The 18,257-nt window shown below is 34.8% G+C and overlaps 1 protein-coding gene across 2 annotated transcripts in view; it reads left to right on the top strand.

Annotated features, from left to right (window-relative positions):
* Nucleotides 1-18,257, top strand: part of LOC131671466 (GTP-binding protein Di-Ras2) — a 79,384-nt gene that overhangs the window by 34,266 nt on the left and 26,861 nt on the right. For both annotated transcript variants that reach the window (XM_058947906.1, XM_058947907.1), the window contains exon 2: nt 7,973-8,045. The gene's annotated coding sequence lies outside the window, so the exon portion shown is untranslated. The remainder of the gene's footprint in view (nt 1-7,972; nt 8,046-18,257) is intronic.

Consider the following 18,257-nt stretch of genomic DNA (forward strand, 5'->3'; position numbering starts at 1 on the left):
ATTAATCGTTTTCCTGGGCTTTATTTTTCGTCTGTAAGAAATATATATAATAAAAAGCGAAATAATTCACATACTTAACAAATTATCGGTTTTCAGATGAGCGCCATAATAAAATTCCGCCTGACCATAAACGACTATTTCTACTTGATTTTTATAGAAGTTAATTTCATTTTTAAATTATTGTGCATTTTGACAGATGTTTACAATTAAAAATTCTTTATCAAAAAATGAAACTTTACAACAAGAGCTTATAAGACTATCAAACAATAACTAAACAAACTACGTACAATAAAATGTAGCTCGAAAAACTCACCAGATAAAAAAAAGTTCATTCCGAGGTAAATTAATTAGCAATAGGATCTAGCTAATCATAGCATTGGCACTGTAAGAGAGGGTTAATAAACCCTTTGGTATCCAAAAAAATGCCCAATTCGTGAGTATAAATCCTTCATACATTCGCTGAGCTTGTAATTCTTTTCAGGAAGCGCGATGCGTCAAGCCGAGAAAGGCGAAGAAGAAAATTGCAATGCGCCCAAACGAAAAACCTAACTAGAAATGGATCACAACCCTCAAGCTTGTCAGCTTCTCTCTGTCTCTTTTAATCTCGTGTATATAAAAGACGCGCTTTGATCATTTCACATACGCGCGCACACGCGCACACATATACACACGCGCACACACACACACACACACGCACACACACACACACACACACGTACACATACGAAATTGTATATGATGCGCCTTATATTCTTCTCTAACAAGTCTAAAATAAACCCTTCCTTCATATCCTTGAGTGCTAACTTTCAAGTATATGTACGTTATGAAAACTTAGTTTGTCTATGTTTCGATCGCGTTTTCGATGAGAAACTTAGATATTCTTTACATTCACTGTTGAAAGTTGTTCTTGGAAATTATGATGTGGGATCTTAATTTTCTTTTCTTGAGTCTCTCGGCTCATCTACCTTGGTTGGCACAAGAAAATATTTACACGACGCCTGAGAGGTGCTCCGTCCAGAGTTCGTAAACAAAGTATCACGATATAAAAATGCTTTTAAATGGCAAAAAAAACATATCTAATATTTTTTCATTGTTTCCGAAAGAAAATACACAGCAGGGGCAGTATTGTTTTACTAATTTTCAACAACTTATGACTACGACGTTATTCGTTATTTTTTGGTGTACAATTAATTGAATAGCGAAAAATAACGAAAAGAGAATTTTTTTATCGATACAGTTGCTATATTCTACTTCATTATTGCAAGTCAGTTATCGGTTAATTATTTTTCAAAAACAATTTCGACTTTGAACGAGTATCACAATTTATAGTTCACACAAGAAGAAAGCACACGTGTATTGAAAATAACAAATATCGACTGCGTTTCTTGTTTTTTAATTTAATGAAAAATATTTTTGCTTTAATTATTTTTCACTAATCAATCAATCATAGACAAAAAAAGTGAATAACACTCTCGTTATAGATCATTAAAAATTAGTGGCGGATACCAGTTGAATAATAATTTCAAATACGAAATAAAAGATATATCATGGTCATTTCATTTTCTAAATATAAAATAAGAACTTTGCGATAAAAATAATTTCAAATGCCAAAAGTTTGGTAATTGAGCGTAGAAAATATTTCATCTTTTCAGATAAGTAATTAGACGACCAAAAACTGGCAGTTCCTATTAAAACTTTGCTAGTTCCCGTTTCACGCTATAAGCAAAATAGTTAATACAACTCCAAGTTCAGATATAGAAAGTAAAGTCTCAATTTTCCATTTGACTCGCTTCGTGACTCAGCTCCCTTCCCATGTTATTTTAATAACATGGACATATTAAGAATTTCGCAAACAACTTGTCCAAAACAAAATACTTCGGAGTCGATTTGAATTTCAATTATTTATCTATTGGCTTGGAATTAATGGATTTTTAACGAGTTCGAACGAGGGAAGCTGCGGTGTGTAATGAAAACTTTTAATTAATGTATATATTTTTTTGCTCAATGGTTACAATACTCGCGGTGGCAGGATTGTTTCAGCAACGACGGCAAAAACGAAAAAAGACCATCGGAGAACAAAGGAATGAGGTTGAAACAGGAAATTCAAAAAGTTTCCGTATAATCCTACAAGCTCTCGCTCGCGCGACGATAACACAAAGTGCAACTTCGAACTCGAGGAAAATAGCTCAGCAGCGCTGCCAGGCGTTGTAAGCAACTGGAAAGCAGCAGCGACTTGCATCCTTCGCCTTGCGTGCGGATCGTCTCATGTATATCAGCGCTTTGAGTTCACACACACACACACACACACACACACACACACACACACACACACACACAATTAGTACATTGTAAGCTTGGCAAACGACTTGTGGATCGAAGAGACAGTTTTAATGGGAGATCTTCAAACTTTCCACTCACTGTCCGAATCTTAAGATCTTAAGTAGGATATGTAGCAGTAGGTGAAATTTTATTTGCCTTGTATCGGATGGCGTTGAGATTTTGAGTTACGTACAGTTTAAAAGAGGTAAATTCGACGAAAAACTTCATTATGTCTAACATTTTATGAAACCAGTCACTAATGACTTCTTAAAAGTTTCTTTTAGCGATTCATCAATAGTGCTTATTGAAAGCTGCTATTAAGTATTGATAGAACTTTTCAATCTTTAGTATTTTTAATTAGACTTTTAAAAATTAATTGTAACTTTGCAGCTCTTACAAACGCATTCAAGCTACTTTTATCAGATTTTCCAAAGGTCACAACTAATAGTACTGGATACTTTATAGATATGCAAGAATATTTAACAAAATATACAATTCTCCACAAATTATTGTATTAATTTATGATGTACCATTTAATATGCCTGGACTTCATCTTCATTATTAATTAAATAAATAAGCAATATTATAAATAGTTATCAGCTTATTGTTTTCCATATTAATATAACGATATTAATTAGCCTATCAGAATTGAGCCAGGGTTTTAATTTGCTTCCTTGCTAGCGATATCGACTGCATGATATATAGTTGGAAAATTGAGATAGACTTCCCGAAACATGTCGTGAGCACATAGGGCGATTAATAAAGGATCGTTCGTAATTAGCGTTTGCTAATTAACTTTCTCTTTTAAATTGAATTTTTTTCAGCTTTGGATGATCATATTTTCTAATTCTTCATATTTTCCGTAGTCCAATACGCGATTTAACTACACAGAACAAAACAAACAAAATTTCATTCGAGAAGTTATCAATAGGTAACTGATAATTTTTAAATCATTTTTCAAACCACTGTTTATTAATAGATAAGACTTTGCGATCTAGCTTATCATGATTAAAATGCATGTGTTCATAATAAATGTTGGCACTAAAACTTATATTTCAACATTAAACATCATCTGCTAAAATACTTTTTTTTTCAAAGTGGCGTCATAAGGTATACTGAAAAAAATAGTTTGCATTAAAGTATATTTTAGTATTAAAATTTTGTAACTTGTAATCTATACTTGTTTGTTGCAATGTTGATAAATGCTGTACTTGATCGTAGAGGCAAATTAAAGAAAAGAAAAACTCAAATCAACTTTAATAGTAATAAAATTAAACTGTTTACTCGCGTTGACTATTGTCAAACTGATCGCGCAACAGCTCGTTTATACAGATAAACGCTTAGTTTTAAAACGAAACCGTAGATTGTAAAGTTTGTTCGTTACAAAAAATTTTTGGCTGTTTTAAATTTTAGTTACATTATGAAGTAAACTTATATTATTTAAAAAATTCTATCGGAAAAATCTCGTCGATCTTAGAAATTTATGTAATATGTAAAGTAAATCTATAAATCAATCATGTCAAGAAATAATTATAATTATCTCGTTTCCGGTAATAGACGAACAAACTGAAGCTTGAACAATCGTATGAAAATGGAGAAATAACGTTATTATGCCAATAGTAAAAGCCTTGCTCGTCTGGGCTGAAAGAGTGCCAAAAAAGGGAAATATCTCTGATGAAAAGTATCTGGCTGGCGTCCGTTCGTCGAACTCACGCAAAAAGATCTTTAATAGCAGTCGGCGACGCCAGGACAATCTCCTTTGCGCTTATAGCGCGGAAAAAGGAAGCCTCGGGCAAGAGAGACTCTTTAGTCGTTGGAGAATCCTCTCCATTTTTCTTCGAGTGCCAACTGCGAGCTTGAGAGAGCTTTCAAGAGCCTCGCTTTTTGAAGACGACAAAGAGCGAGAGTGCGCCGGAGAGAGAGCTACGGTAAGAGCGAGTAAGACACTGTCGCATCGTACACGAGGCTGTGGTGCGTGATGTGCTTAGCTCATTATTAATGATAGCCAAAAGAAATACAAAAGATTACACTCCGGAATTCAAGCTTAAAATACTCGATAAACTGTTATTTCTCTCCTGCCAGCGTGTTTACTGTTTTGTCATTTCGTTTAGCGTTCAGTCGGGCTACGTTTAACTTGACGCGGGTGAAATTCAAAGGGAAGCCAAGAAACTCAATATATATTCCGCATTCACAAAGAGCTGGTCTCTTTTCCACGATTTGCGTCCACGGGAAATTGAAAAACTTGTATAACCCTCAAGTGGTGTCTCTTTTCGTGCAGTATCATCGATTGTTGGATCAATACACTACTTGTGGAGTAAGCAGAGACAATACAGCAAAGAGAGGCTTGCTTCTTTCTTTTTCATTTTATTGGGTATTCCCCGTGTAAGTAGAGTAGAATAAGTCTGGATCGGCGAGGCGTCTCTTTATATCCGTGTATACGTGCCTTTTGCGTGCAGTAATTTGATGAGAGTCGCTCGCGAAAAAGTTTCAGAAAAATGATGAGGTACGCGATCCTGGATCTTTTCTATACTTGTCTCGAGCATACTTTCGGCAAGTATGTTTTTATATGTGTTCATTGAACGAATGTCAAGGAAAAAATAACCGAGGACTTCGTTTGTTATTCAAAGTGAAAGCAATCTAAATCAATAATAAATAAACTGTAAACCGAATAGTATCACCGAATTTAAACTAAATGCATTTTCGAAATAAGCACTTTATCAAAGGCAATCAAAGTAAAGAACACCTATCGATACATCCAGAAAAACAAGTATATGGTTGAGTGAAGTAATTCATTGTAAGGTCCTTAACTACCGTCGAGAATTTGGAATATATCGAGGCGAAAGAAAATAATTAAGTCGAGAGAAATAAAGAAAACATCAAATGCAATCACTATATATACCTTGCATAGTAGAAAAGTTCAATATCATACTTCGGACAAGCAATAAACTATAATTTTTTATTTACTTTACAAACTTCTTCTCGTTTGTATTGTGCAAAAAAATTTGGTAGGTGATTTTCCTTGATATTGCTCGATATACAGTGTAGAATATAGGTATGAAACTTGTATACAACACCGTACACACGAAACCAGATATGTAGCAGCAGCTCACGTTTTTCTCTTATTTCCCCAACTACTTTTTCATGCTCTTCCATTTAGCTAATGGCTCCGACGGGTCTACTTCTGTAATTTGCAACACAAATGCTTCTACATCTGCATTTTCTTTAATTGCATTTTAACTCTAAACGGTATTTGTAACTTGTACCGCAGAAATAGGCTAATTTCTACTGTAATGATTAGAAGACGTGATAAAGTACTAAATTTCTGTAGTATGATAGTTTTGGACAATGATACAATGCAAATTAAGAGAAAATAATCTTATAAAAGTAAAATAATAGATTATTTTTAAAATAACTTTTATAAAATTAACTGCTGATGGTTATGTACGGATAGCATTTTATAAAATTTTGGTTGCACCGAAGCTCTATTTTACGTCCGCGATCGTGTCATATTTTACCTGAAAATACGTATGTGCATCTTTGAAAACAGGGCCTACTGACGTCATTTCAGCTTTGATTTGAATAATCGGCAAACTAATAGGCTAAGAATGCTATAAAAACATTTAGTCTCAGCAACCAACCAGTCAAAGTTTTGGAAGAATTTTCCATGCCGCACACTCGACACGCTACTCTCTTTCAGTCCAGTTTTGTGCCAAGTGTATGAACTCTCCGTTCCTTTCCCTCGATCTTTTACCCACATTTGGTAAGGGCAAGCTATGTTATGAGCTCTCCCCTTTTTCCTCCATCGAAAGGGGCTCTATGCTTTCGCCCTCTCTCGTTCGGTCTGACCTCTCCTCTCCTTGAGTGTCTTGGATGTACATAAAGTGCTGAATAATTGAGCATTATGCATTATTTGCCGGACGGGAAAGGGGAGGGTATCGTGTAATTCGCACATCGGAGAGGCGCGCGCGCGTTCTAGAAAATGTAGGGAATTTCAATGACTTGAGCGCGCCAGCGTGAGATTCAATAATTCGAGCGCGCCGAGGGCCGGAAATGTAATTTGGGCTTTTGAGTGTACTTGCCACTGGAATTCCCACTGACAAACGTTAGTTTAAACAATCATTTGCTACCGCTTCCCACCAACTTTTCTATTCCCAAGTTGAATTTGAATAGAATTAGAAAAGACTGCGAATGGTTAGTGAAGGTGAAAAACATTATTATTATTATTATTATTATTATTATTATTATTATTATTATTATTTTGTGGCATATATATATATAACACACTCGCTAGGGTGCAAGATTTTGTAATGAAATTTCACTGTCTGGCAACTCCCTCAGGTGCTTTAGACGATATTTTCCACGCGAAGAGATCCCAAGCGCCTTTTTCTTATTATATATATCTCGCACCCGCTGGCTTTTTTCAACTTGCGAGCTCCTTGCTTTCGTTTCAATGGATATCTATACCAGACTTGAAGCAGGAAAGCAATGGCACTTTTTTTTAAGGAAGACGAAAGTTTGTTTGCCTCTCGCGTGATAACTTTCATTCCCATCTGGATATGCACGATTGAAAATTCTTTTTTTGTATTCGTTGTGAAAATGTTTATTGTTTTAATCAATGGCAAAGATTATGCTTACGAGTTAACTTAAATTGAAACATTATCTGTTTTCCAACTCAGTAATCATTGCGCGTTATCATGTAATGTCTTTTAACTAATGTCGTACTAATAATTTTTGAAATTCTAGTATATAAACAGCAAATTTCGTGAACGTGCTCTTCCCACTGTTATATTATTTTAAACACCTTTTCTTCTTTTTTTATCTTCTCCAAGTCTTCTCCTCCTATTGCACTCGTATTATTTATTTTATTGCCTCCTATTTTCAGAGTATTATCTGCTTCAACGGAAAGCAAAGTCTTCATTTGCGTTGAAATGACTTTTCTGCTGTTTTAGAATGCGAGCATAAAATACAAGATCTAAAAAATAGCGAGATATGCCTAAATTATTACGAGAAAGTTAAATGCTCTTTACGAATAGCATATATCTAATACGAAGGAGGATTAGTTTGCAATTTAAAAGAGAAAACGTAAATACCTGAAAAACATTTAAACAAATGTATTCTACAGTTTATAAATAAAGTCTAAAATTCACATAAATGATTGATTGTTGTATGGAAACGTGAAACAAAAATTAACTTACCTTAATCGCAGTATCAAAGCATTGACCTCACTATGGTCACGAATAAATTCTAGCCAATTGACTCTGAAGTATACGCAGTATAACAAGTCTTGCATCGGTAACAAAATGTCGTTGATATATAAAAGGACACCGAAAGGTCACGAGAAACTGCGAGAAGGGGGGCGAAGTATGAAAGTCGTTTTCTTTATAACACACGCAAAAGAGGTGTCGCTTGTTGCCCACACTTCCTTTTTTTACGAGTCTGTACCTTCGCATAAAAACCATGAACATATCACTTGGACCAATTGATGTTGACGGATGAACTTTACGCCTCGCACTTTTTTCGTTTTTTTTTTATATGCGATTTACCGAGCTAAAGCCACCGGAAAACCTTTCTTTCTGGAAAATTGAATGTATTTCTTTTTTATGAAGCTGTGATGGATTTATCTTATAAAAGTGTTTTACCTGTTCTGTTGTAGAAGGAGATGTTTTTTCACAGTTGAGTTGGATTACATACAGTGGATAAATAGAGGATTATTAAGCATAGACGTTGTAAGTACACACTTATTTATTTTGATATGGAGAACAGTGTATTTGCGATTGAGTCGAGTTTTAATCAGGAAGAAAGGTCTAGTGTACCAACTTCTTCAATTTCAGTTGATATAGAAATTTTCGCTATCTGTTAATATACAAACAGTTGTTCATACTACAACATTGTAATACAATTTGAAGTATGCGCACCAGTTTACCAAACATTTACTTTATTCAAATCATGACTCATCTTAATGATACATAAAAATATATCTTATTTGTGTCTAACCGAACTCTCTCTCTCTCTATAGTTAAGTCTAAAATAGTTGAGTCTTGAACTAAATACATTAGATCATGTCGAACAGTCACGGAAATAAATCCTTATTTTCGTTCCGTTGCCAGGTGTGCAATCGTGTTGTATTCGAACATGGAGACAACGACAAAGAAACAAGGGTTGACGTTTTGTTGACTGGTCTTCCATCTATTAAGTTTCAATTGTTATTTATTATAATAAACTTAAATTCCTGCCGTAGTGTAAATTGTGGGCCTTGCTACAAAATTGCAGTACAATTTGAAGTAAGCACCACAATTTACCATAGTTGTCTTTATTCGAATCATGGCTCATCTTAATGATACATAGAAATATAGAATTTTATTATCATTGTTTCGAAACACTTGCTACATCTAATAATCAATAATTCTACATCTATACTGAAAGCAAGAACAGTCAAACAGACCAGAATTGCGACACATCAACCATTGCGTAAACAATGTATTCAGAAAGCTCACCTCGGAAAAGTAGAGAATGAAGACGTGGCTTTAGCTTAACGAACGTAATACTATCGTTATCCTCTCCCTCTTTTTCATTCTCTGTTTTTCTCACACACACACATACATACAGAGCCGCGTCTCAATAGAGCTTAAAAGCGTAAAACAATTTATACTGGGGGAAAATGTGGAATAGCTGCGAGGCATTCCGTGCAAAATGAAAAAATCGCTGGAGGTTTTCCCCAAATTAACGCCTCGGGAGATGGAAAATGCAGCGAAAATTTCCCCATTATAACTGAAAATTTTCGAGTCGTTGTTAATGAAATCTCAAAGCTTGGTGGATTATCATTATGCTGTAATTATCATATCGCCCGAAATTTTTTTCCCGCAATAATTTCATTAGGATATCATTCAGACTGCTGTCGTATGTCACTTATGTTACGAACAATTCTATTTCCGTTCGCACAATGGACTGTGCCCACCAACAAAGTGAACGCTCCGCTTCGCGTGGAAAAAGAAAAGCCGTTATGAAAAATACATTTTGTAATCTTCCAGAGTACAGCTGCTAAACAAAATAGCTCGTTATCCGAGACACTATTTCGTCTGCAAGCGATGCGGCTGTTTCCCGCAGCTATGCAGTTTCGCAACTAACCTCGCGGAGTAGACAATCTGCGGGTGAGCTTGCGCCGTGGCAAATCCACGAGCGCTTTGTTATCTCAGCTGAATCCATTGGGCTTTGAATGTCGACAGTATAGTAATCGTTAAAATCTCGCTCTGAGCACTACTTTCCCCTCAGCATAAAATTGTCTCATTTTCAAATGCAGCGAACACCGCAAATTCGATAGCTACACAGAACCCACTGATCGACTTCATAGAACGTTCCGCGCGCTTCCAAGTTTTCGTTTCAAGTTTCCTGTTAAGGTGCCTAAGTCTATATTTGAATAGTAAATCTGGAGACTCTAAATTCGCCCAACTAATTCTAAGGTATTCTATTGCTAAAGTAAAGCTGCCTCATCCATTTTACCCTTAACTCTTAAGGTTCGACTATTTCTCAATCGTATTAATGAAAATCTAAGAGAATACCAAAAGACCAATAATCAAACTATATCGGATGGAAACATTCAAACATTCAGTTATGGCCGTAGTCGATGCGACAGTTGGCAACGGCCGTGTATGGGGTGAACCGAGAGATAAATGTAACGAGGTCACGAGTTGAGGAACCCTTCCTCGTACCAAGAAAATCACCATCACACACACGGTAATATCGATATTGTACGAAATTACGGAGATTCATTTTTCATGGGCAACAACGCCAAATCCCATAAGCTCGTTATATCCTTGGGACGTGCAGTCGTCGACATTTGTCATGAATAAATAGATATAAATATATTTTCAAGCCTGTAACTGACTCTTTAGGTGGCCAATTATTGTGCTGTTTTCTCCGTGCATACAGGATTACTGCATTGTTTACTATCGATTTCCTTATGTACATAAGCTTGACAAATTATTGCCTCATCATTCATTTAATTAATTTGCGAGTGTAGTCTGAGAATGACAATTTGTCATACAATGATATGTTTGGAACTATGAGTTCACGCTGTACTTGTAAGATATCAAAACTCGTGTGTATTTCGTCATCACTTAACGAATATCTAATAGTAATCTCCATGCCGTTAAAAATGGTAGTTACAATCTTTATAGTCTGAGTGAATCGGGTTATAAAATAATTATAAAAAATATTTCATGACATACATATTCTCACGATAGTAGAGGATTATATACAACATCTATATAGAACTCGTGGTGTGCGAGAATGTTCATAGTTTCGACGTTATGAATAGAAGTTAATACCCACCATCTCTAGGCGACAAGAATTCAATTTTATGCTAGTAAAATCATTTTTAACTAAGAAATATACATATTGAATTGATGTATTGTAACATTTTTCATTCATTTATTTACATTCATGTTCAAGTACATTTTAATAAATGATGACAAACAAACAGTTTTTTAATTAATTTTTCTTACATATTCAACTGCTTGTTTGCATTAATCAAAATACGTTGTCGTATTTTCGTCATTTTATAAATATAGAAAAAAAATGCACATAACATAACAAAATAACATTTGCAACTGAAGTATGCGATACTTAAAATATACTGTTACACTTTCAAAACTGTAATTCAATGAAAAAATTTACATCTTGCCTTCTCAACGTCGAACTATCGAACCTAGTACAATAAAAGTCAAGCTAGTGAGAGCTCGAGTTTGACGTGTAAACGCTCAGATATTCTGTTACAGAATTCATAAAGGTAAAATTTTTTCTTCACTATTCTCAAAGGAAAGTCTTCAAAGTTTAATTTGAAAGTGATTGTAAAATAATTTACGAATTTAACGAAGCAACGTAATGAAAATTGTGGTTGTATGTTGAACATCGTTTGTCATATAATAGAATATGAAAAGAATAAAAGCATGACATATAAAATTAATATTCATAAATATTCACAAATAGTCTGATAAAAATTGAAATTAAATTCTCATTTTTCCTAGGTAGTGCAATATTATAAAACCTTTTCACTTTAACGCTGGATATTCGCGTCAAAGTCACTTTTTTTATCAAACTACGCGATACATTGCAAAATTTATTTTAAAATGTAAAAATTCATCTTATTTACTGAAATCTATAAATCTCGATAACAACCGATCAAAGGAAATATGATCTTCGAATATGCTGCAATATTTTATATCATTATTGTTTATAACGTACAACAATATTAGTTTTACATTTCTACGTTGTATCCCGACGTTATTCGTATTGAGTTACACTTTGACCCTTTTTTTTGGAAAACTCATGACACTTTTTGAAGAAACATCATCAAGACAGGAATTTCGGGCCTCAGAATATTAATATCTTCGATTCACCATCGCGGCATAGTACAACTAATTTAAAGCAGAGTATAGTTGTCGAATAATCGCAGCATGGGCAACAGGTGGAGGTAAGAGCATTCATTTATTAATTCCGCACTTTCTGTTCCGCAATATGGCATATCCCCAGATGAAAAAAAAGCACCCTCGGCACACGTTTCCATTATTGACGCGCGCGCCGCAACGCCTCGGCAGAACAAACGTGCGAAACACGTAGACTTTACATTATTTAAGAGGTCGTAAAAACGAGCAGAGGATAACGCGCGAGCGAGCGCCTGGAAAAGCCAGTGCAACTGGATCGCGCGATAGAATTTCTTCTCGCGATGCTGATCCCTTCGAACGAAATTGTTCCTCGTAAACGGAGGCGCGCATTCAAATCGATTCTATGATCAGCAAAGTAAATTTCAACGGTGGATTTGATCGCCAGGCTGTTCACTTTTGCGTTACTATCTCGCGTGATTGTTTGACAAGTTCACTGCAACTGTATCAAACGTTTCGTGAATATCGGAGAAGCTGTCTTCTTCGGGATTATCAGTCATGAGTAAGTTTAGACTTTGGCTTTGTGACTGCAATGCATAAATGCCTTTTACGTTCTATTTTCGAATGGATTTGAGTTTAATAAATGCAAAATTCTATGCCATTGAATCTGAAGTTCACTTTTGACAAGTGATGGCTATTGGACCCTCTCTCTCTCTCTCTTCTTTCTCTTGTAGAAGCAGCTTTTCTGCAGCGTACTGGACCGTAAACTTTACCAATCATTATTTACAATAGCGCCTTTTCAACTACTTTTACAATGACTATCAACTATTAATAAAAGCAAAATTCATAATGCACATTGAAGTATCTCGCTACTTATACATCGATTAAAAATGTACGATTTGAAGATCAGACGAAGTGGAAGAGAAAAAGGGCAGAAAGGTGAGTTGTTACCCGACACGCCTACGATAATTCTGGATAATTCAACGTAAAAGAAGCGGAAGGATAATACAAGATCAGAACGCTATCCATCACACTCAACGACATTAACTCTCGAGCCTAAAATCCTCCGAGAACCCCCTTCCACTGCTTCGGACGTATAATGCCTTCACGCGAACCATATGTTTCTGCCCTTCTCTAGTTCTCGAATATAATGGCCTGAAACCGCTTCACGTCGATAATAATTTGTGCTGATGAATCAGAAATGCGGTGACGCTCGAATGAAACGATGTGTCTATAGTGTGTGTGTCCTGTAGTTTATAATCAAGATAGAGAAATTATTTCCAGAAGAATATGATGTCGCACGCACATCTTTTGTTTACTCGTCGAAACGGCGATGCGCAATGTAATATCGATCAGAATACTCGCGAAGAATAGTAATTTTAATGATTTCAATAAGTAGGTGAGGCGACAGAAAGAAAAAGATTAATCATGATCTCCAAGTTGAGCGATATTCATTATGGATTTGAATGCAAACGTTGAAGGGTAGCGAACAACACGACCGTGAGGGCGCGTTTGTACAATAATTGGCACGTTATGCCTTTCGAGATGCCGTAATGAAATGTAAACAAAAAGTCTGGATTTTAATCAGGAAACTTTTTAAGGAAAATAATTAGAGCAGCTAAAGCATCCTTTACCATCTACAGGCAACGCAAAAGGGGAAGGGGGCAAAGGAAGAGAGAGAGAGAGAGAGAAAAAATGAAAAGCGTCGCGGTCGCACGCGCGCCCATAAAGCTCTCGGCGGGAAACTTGAGCGGAATGGGCGAACGGAAAAGCGAGGAGGAAAAGAAAAGGCAAGGGCAGTGCCGGTCTTAATGGCTCGCAAAAGGATTACGAGGCTTCTTTTTTGCCCGATAAAACGAAGGAATAATTTGCCCGGCCGCTGTCGCTGTTTATCGTCACGCAGCGTGCGCGCGAAAATCCTTTGTCGCAAAAGGGAATGCGAAAAGTTAATTAGTGCCGAGGGCAGGACTTTGCGCGGCGCCCGCTGCCTTTCATTTGCAAATTAGCCGCGCAGCGCTGCTCTCTTCTTTTGAGATTTCAACTTGGCGTCGGCGCGTGCTTGTCACATTCGCAAAAGTTTGCGCCCCCCCTCCCCCACCTCCTCAACTATGAAATATTCATTCGGCCAGTCGCGTTGTCGGATATTCGGGATGCACGCAAGTCTTTGCCATGTCATGCTACTCGCGATTTCGCGTTTCGAATGAAACTGCGAATCCCATTCGGAGCGTGATTAGTTTTAACGACATACGGTACTTGGAGTACATTGAATTTCTGATCGTAATTCTGTAATAGTACCCAGTACGATTAATTATTCTACACGTTCTGTTTTATTACGATATTCCATGGAAACGATCGCCAAAAACTTCTAAATAAGAAATTATACTGTTTATATACTTCCAAAAAATATCCAAGCTATAATAAGTATACAGCAAGTCATCTATTTAGTAAGCCAACAGTGAAATTGAAATGGCCACAGTAAAACAGTAAATACAAAACACTGCCCAAAAATATTCACCTCATAAGCTTGCGGTGGAGAGACAAGAGAGTGAAAGTAGTAAAACTGCAGGTGGGTCAGTTGGAAAAGTATCTTTCAACGCCCCCGTATACAGACACGTTCTCTCGGGAGTAGACAATCTGCTTTCAACAAGTGGCCGGAGGTCCGCCGAGGGTTGCTAATGTAAACTCTCTCTCGCGCGCACGCACGCGCTGCCCTTCTACAAACATTACTTTCGCAACCTGCGTTCTTCTTATTTGCCTCCTATTTCTCTGCTTGCCGCTACCCAACTTGATTACACTTTTCTCCACATATATATAATACTGCTATGCCATTCATTCTGCATCACGTGCCAGTAAAAATATTCATCTATAATTGTCTACTATCAGCGTCTGATAATAGTGACAGTAGTTTGTAATTGTATGTCGACATATTTAGGTGGCACAAAATCTACTTTTTTATAACTCATACTTTACAAAAATTACATCACGATTGCTAAAGAGACTATTGATTGTGGCTAGCGATACGTGAGCTTTTTTTTTATAGCTCTTGAATATCTTGCGACTCAAATGATGATTTAGCGTGCGGTTAATGGAAAAATATATGTGATACAAACACAAGTTTCAGGTCTCAAATAAAAAACAGATAAGATCGTAAGGAATAGAATATGGAAGTGAGTTTTGTATGTTGTGTGATTAATGAGGAGATAACGTATCAACGGACATTAAACGTATTTTTGTCAGTTTGGTGATTTCAAGAAGTCATACAAGCAATAATAACACATACGAATAACATACACGAATTGATTCATATTTATCAAATTTATTTGTAAGTATTTTTAGAATTGTATCAACCGCACTTACATGTAATTATTAATATATACATTAATATTCAATAATAGTATTATTGAAATGTATCTTTAGATATACTCGCTTCGTGTAGTCCTCACTTTTTTTCTACTTGCGTACCAAATCAAAAATTCTCATACGTATGAATTAATTAAAATACATTACAAACGTCGATATCCATCGGTGAATAAAAATATTATTGGCATTCATTATTTGACAGAAATCAGTCGATTTGTAATCATTTCAAAGTGTTTTGAAAAATCATAACTGACAATAGGACTTAAGGTCAATGAAATCAACTAAACCTTTATACTATGTATGACACCGAAAAAGTATCTGGCTAAATATTCTAATAATTTGTAGTGCCAGTATCCCTCTTTATGTAATCAAAATGTACAGATATGAAAATATTTTTCACTGTATTCTATTCTATTCTATATTTTGTCTTTCTTTTAATAACAATTTCAAAATAATAATATTCACTTCCACTTCAACGAACACGAATTAATTTAACAATTTATAGCGATAAAATTGTTATTCTAATTTTAAACATTACATTTATTTGCTCGAGGCTCCTTACTCCTTATATAGTTTAATTCTCAGTTAGTTTTGAAGATTATTGTTTACATTAACTTTTGATAAATTGAACTCATAACTTATATCTAAATATCCTGCGCTTACATCTATAAGAAAACTATTAATTTTCGTGCTCTCCACGAACATCATCCAATCATAGTGTTGAATCTGGACGACTTGTCATTATTTTACGACAGATAGAAAAGTATTAAGAAATAATCTATCCAAAAATACCATTTATTATAAAATATAAAATATAATTTGCAGATAGTTTGTATTTTTTTCTTCATATACCATTTATATCGTCATTTCACAAATAAAAAAAGAAAAAAGAGAAATGTCCATCAGCCGAGATTCGAACTTGTGTCGCCCGCGTGGCAGGCGAGCATTCTACCACTGAACCACTGATGCTCCCCAATTAATTTTGAAAAAGTGTAGTGGTAACTCAAATTACAAGACATAACCAGTAAAAAGCCGAATAATTTGTAGGCACAATGTTTTATTCTATTTAAATTGAATAGCACAGTCTAACAGTGAGATGATTTTTATTATTCATATCAAATGATGTAAAACTATATAATAAACCATTTAGCACAAATTATTTTATAGTTTAACTTAACATAAAGTAAAAAAAATAATAATAGTTATTAACTGTGTCCAAAACAATTGAACTTATTAGTCATAAATAAATATTTATTATTTTGCATACTGTTTGGCAATAAAAAAAATAAAAAACCTTTTTTAATACTTTTGTTAGTAATAAAATATTTTAAAAAAGTTAATAAAACATTGTAGAAAAGTGAAACACCGAATCAAACAAGTAAATTGTTCGAGCGAATCATCAAAAGTCCTTTTATGTAGGTGACAGTGTCATGTTTTTGTCAATCGAGTAAAAGTTGAGGTTCAGATATACGTATACAAGAATACAAAGAGTATAGTTTGACATGGCCATAGAATATACTACTTTTGTCAAGAAGTTAGCAAGCATAAGCTGTTGAACTATCTTCATACTTTTCAATTATAATTTACATCTCCTAACAATTGAAGCCTTGTTAACGAAATGGGTAAGTTTTGAATATGCTTTAAAAGTAATTTTGTTAAGAATGAATCTTTTAGTTGTCGAATACGAATAGTTTCATTCGGTAGAAGAATTTATTGCGATATTATATATTATATTACTAATAAAATACTTATAATATCATTTGGAAACATTTTTACAAATCATTTGTGTCAATTTCGATTTTTTCAAATGTCATTCATCATAAGATAGCTAATTATCGTTAGTAAATACATTCATTCGCACTCTAACGTCACTGTACGAAACTTCCAGCAGAACAGCAACAACGTTGATTAATTTTATCGGCTGACAGCAATGCTTCTAGGAATTGTCGACATTCGCGCGCACATTTAGGGTTCCACTTCCACTCGAAACGCATAGTTCGACCCTTTTCATTCAAAAAGCTTTCTCGCGTGACACACCCGCTTCTCGAAAATCGAGTTGTAATTTACCATACGAACCACTGTGGTATTCCATTATCGCCAACTCAATCCGAGGAAGACTCAAGTCTCATGTTCAATACCATAGGCAAATGACGAAAATTTAGTTATAGCATTATTTTAGCGAATTCGTCTTAATGATCGTTTGTAAAGTGAGGATGAGTCGTTATTTGGGACTTATTGCGTTATAATTTATAAATGTATACTTGAAGATTCATTATATTCTTTGTATTTCATATTTTATATACCTATTAATGGATTGTTTCAGTTTCGAAATACACACATTAAAGGACTGACCGTACATAAGTAAAAAACCTTTGATGAAAAAATGTATATATTTAAATATTTTGTATTTTGTTAGCCAATAAAATCAACGATAGAGATTCTACTGAAATTGAGGATACGCAATTGAAAAGCATGGAAGCGGAATAAACAAGTAAGGCAGGATGAAAGAGTATGTGTCCAATATATTTTCTCGAAATTATGCACCAAAAGAGATTTTCATTTGAAAAAGAAACCAAAAGCATCCATGATATATTTACAATGGCAAAGATAAATAAATTATTTTGTATGACTTAGCACAAAAGTGGTTATACTAAAATTTCGATCAAAGTATTGATACTAATGGATAAATTGGAACCTTTATAACGTAAAATTTCGTTTTGTATGCAGCTAAAATTTTTTCTGATGGTGTAACTTTACTTGTACTCTACGATAAGTCGAAAAAATACTTTATGAAGTGGAATCGACTTTATTCCCTTTCCGTGCAATTTCTCAAAATACAATTTTTCATCACAGATCGCGTACGTTGCTTTGATTATTTTTCATCAAACAATATTTCTTAATTTGATTACTCGCAGTATTTTTTCCAATATCGCAGCAGAAAATTGAATTGGAAATTTTCAAATTGCAGGAGCAAAATTGAGTTTCAAACAACAATTCCATGAGCACGAAAAAATTTAGAAAGCAAGTATATTATAATAATACAAGTTTCAATTTATTTTACGGATATTTTAACTCCTAGCTATAAAAGTGAAAGAAAATGGTTCCATTTTATGAACTTTACGATCTTCAAATACGATATACAAGCGAATATTTCTATCGCGAAACTCCTTTACAATGAAGATTACTAACAAATGACAGGTC

The sequence above is a fragment of the Phymastichus coffea genome, unplaced genomic scaffold (genome assembly GCF_024137745.1).
Source record: "Phymastichus coffea isolate CEN01 unplaced genomic scaffold, Cenicafe_Pcof_1.1 PCOF00126, whole genome shotgun sequence".
Taxonomy (NCBI): domain Eukaryota; kingdom Metazoa; phylum Arthropoda; class Insecta; order Hymenoptera; family Eulophidae; genus Phymastichus; species Phymastichus coffea.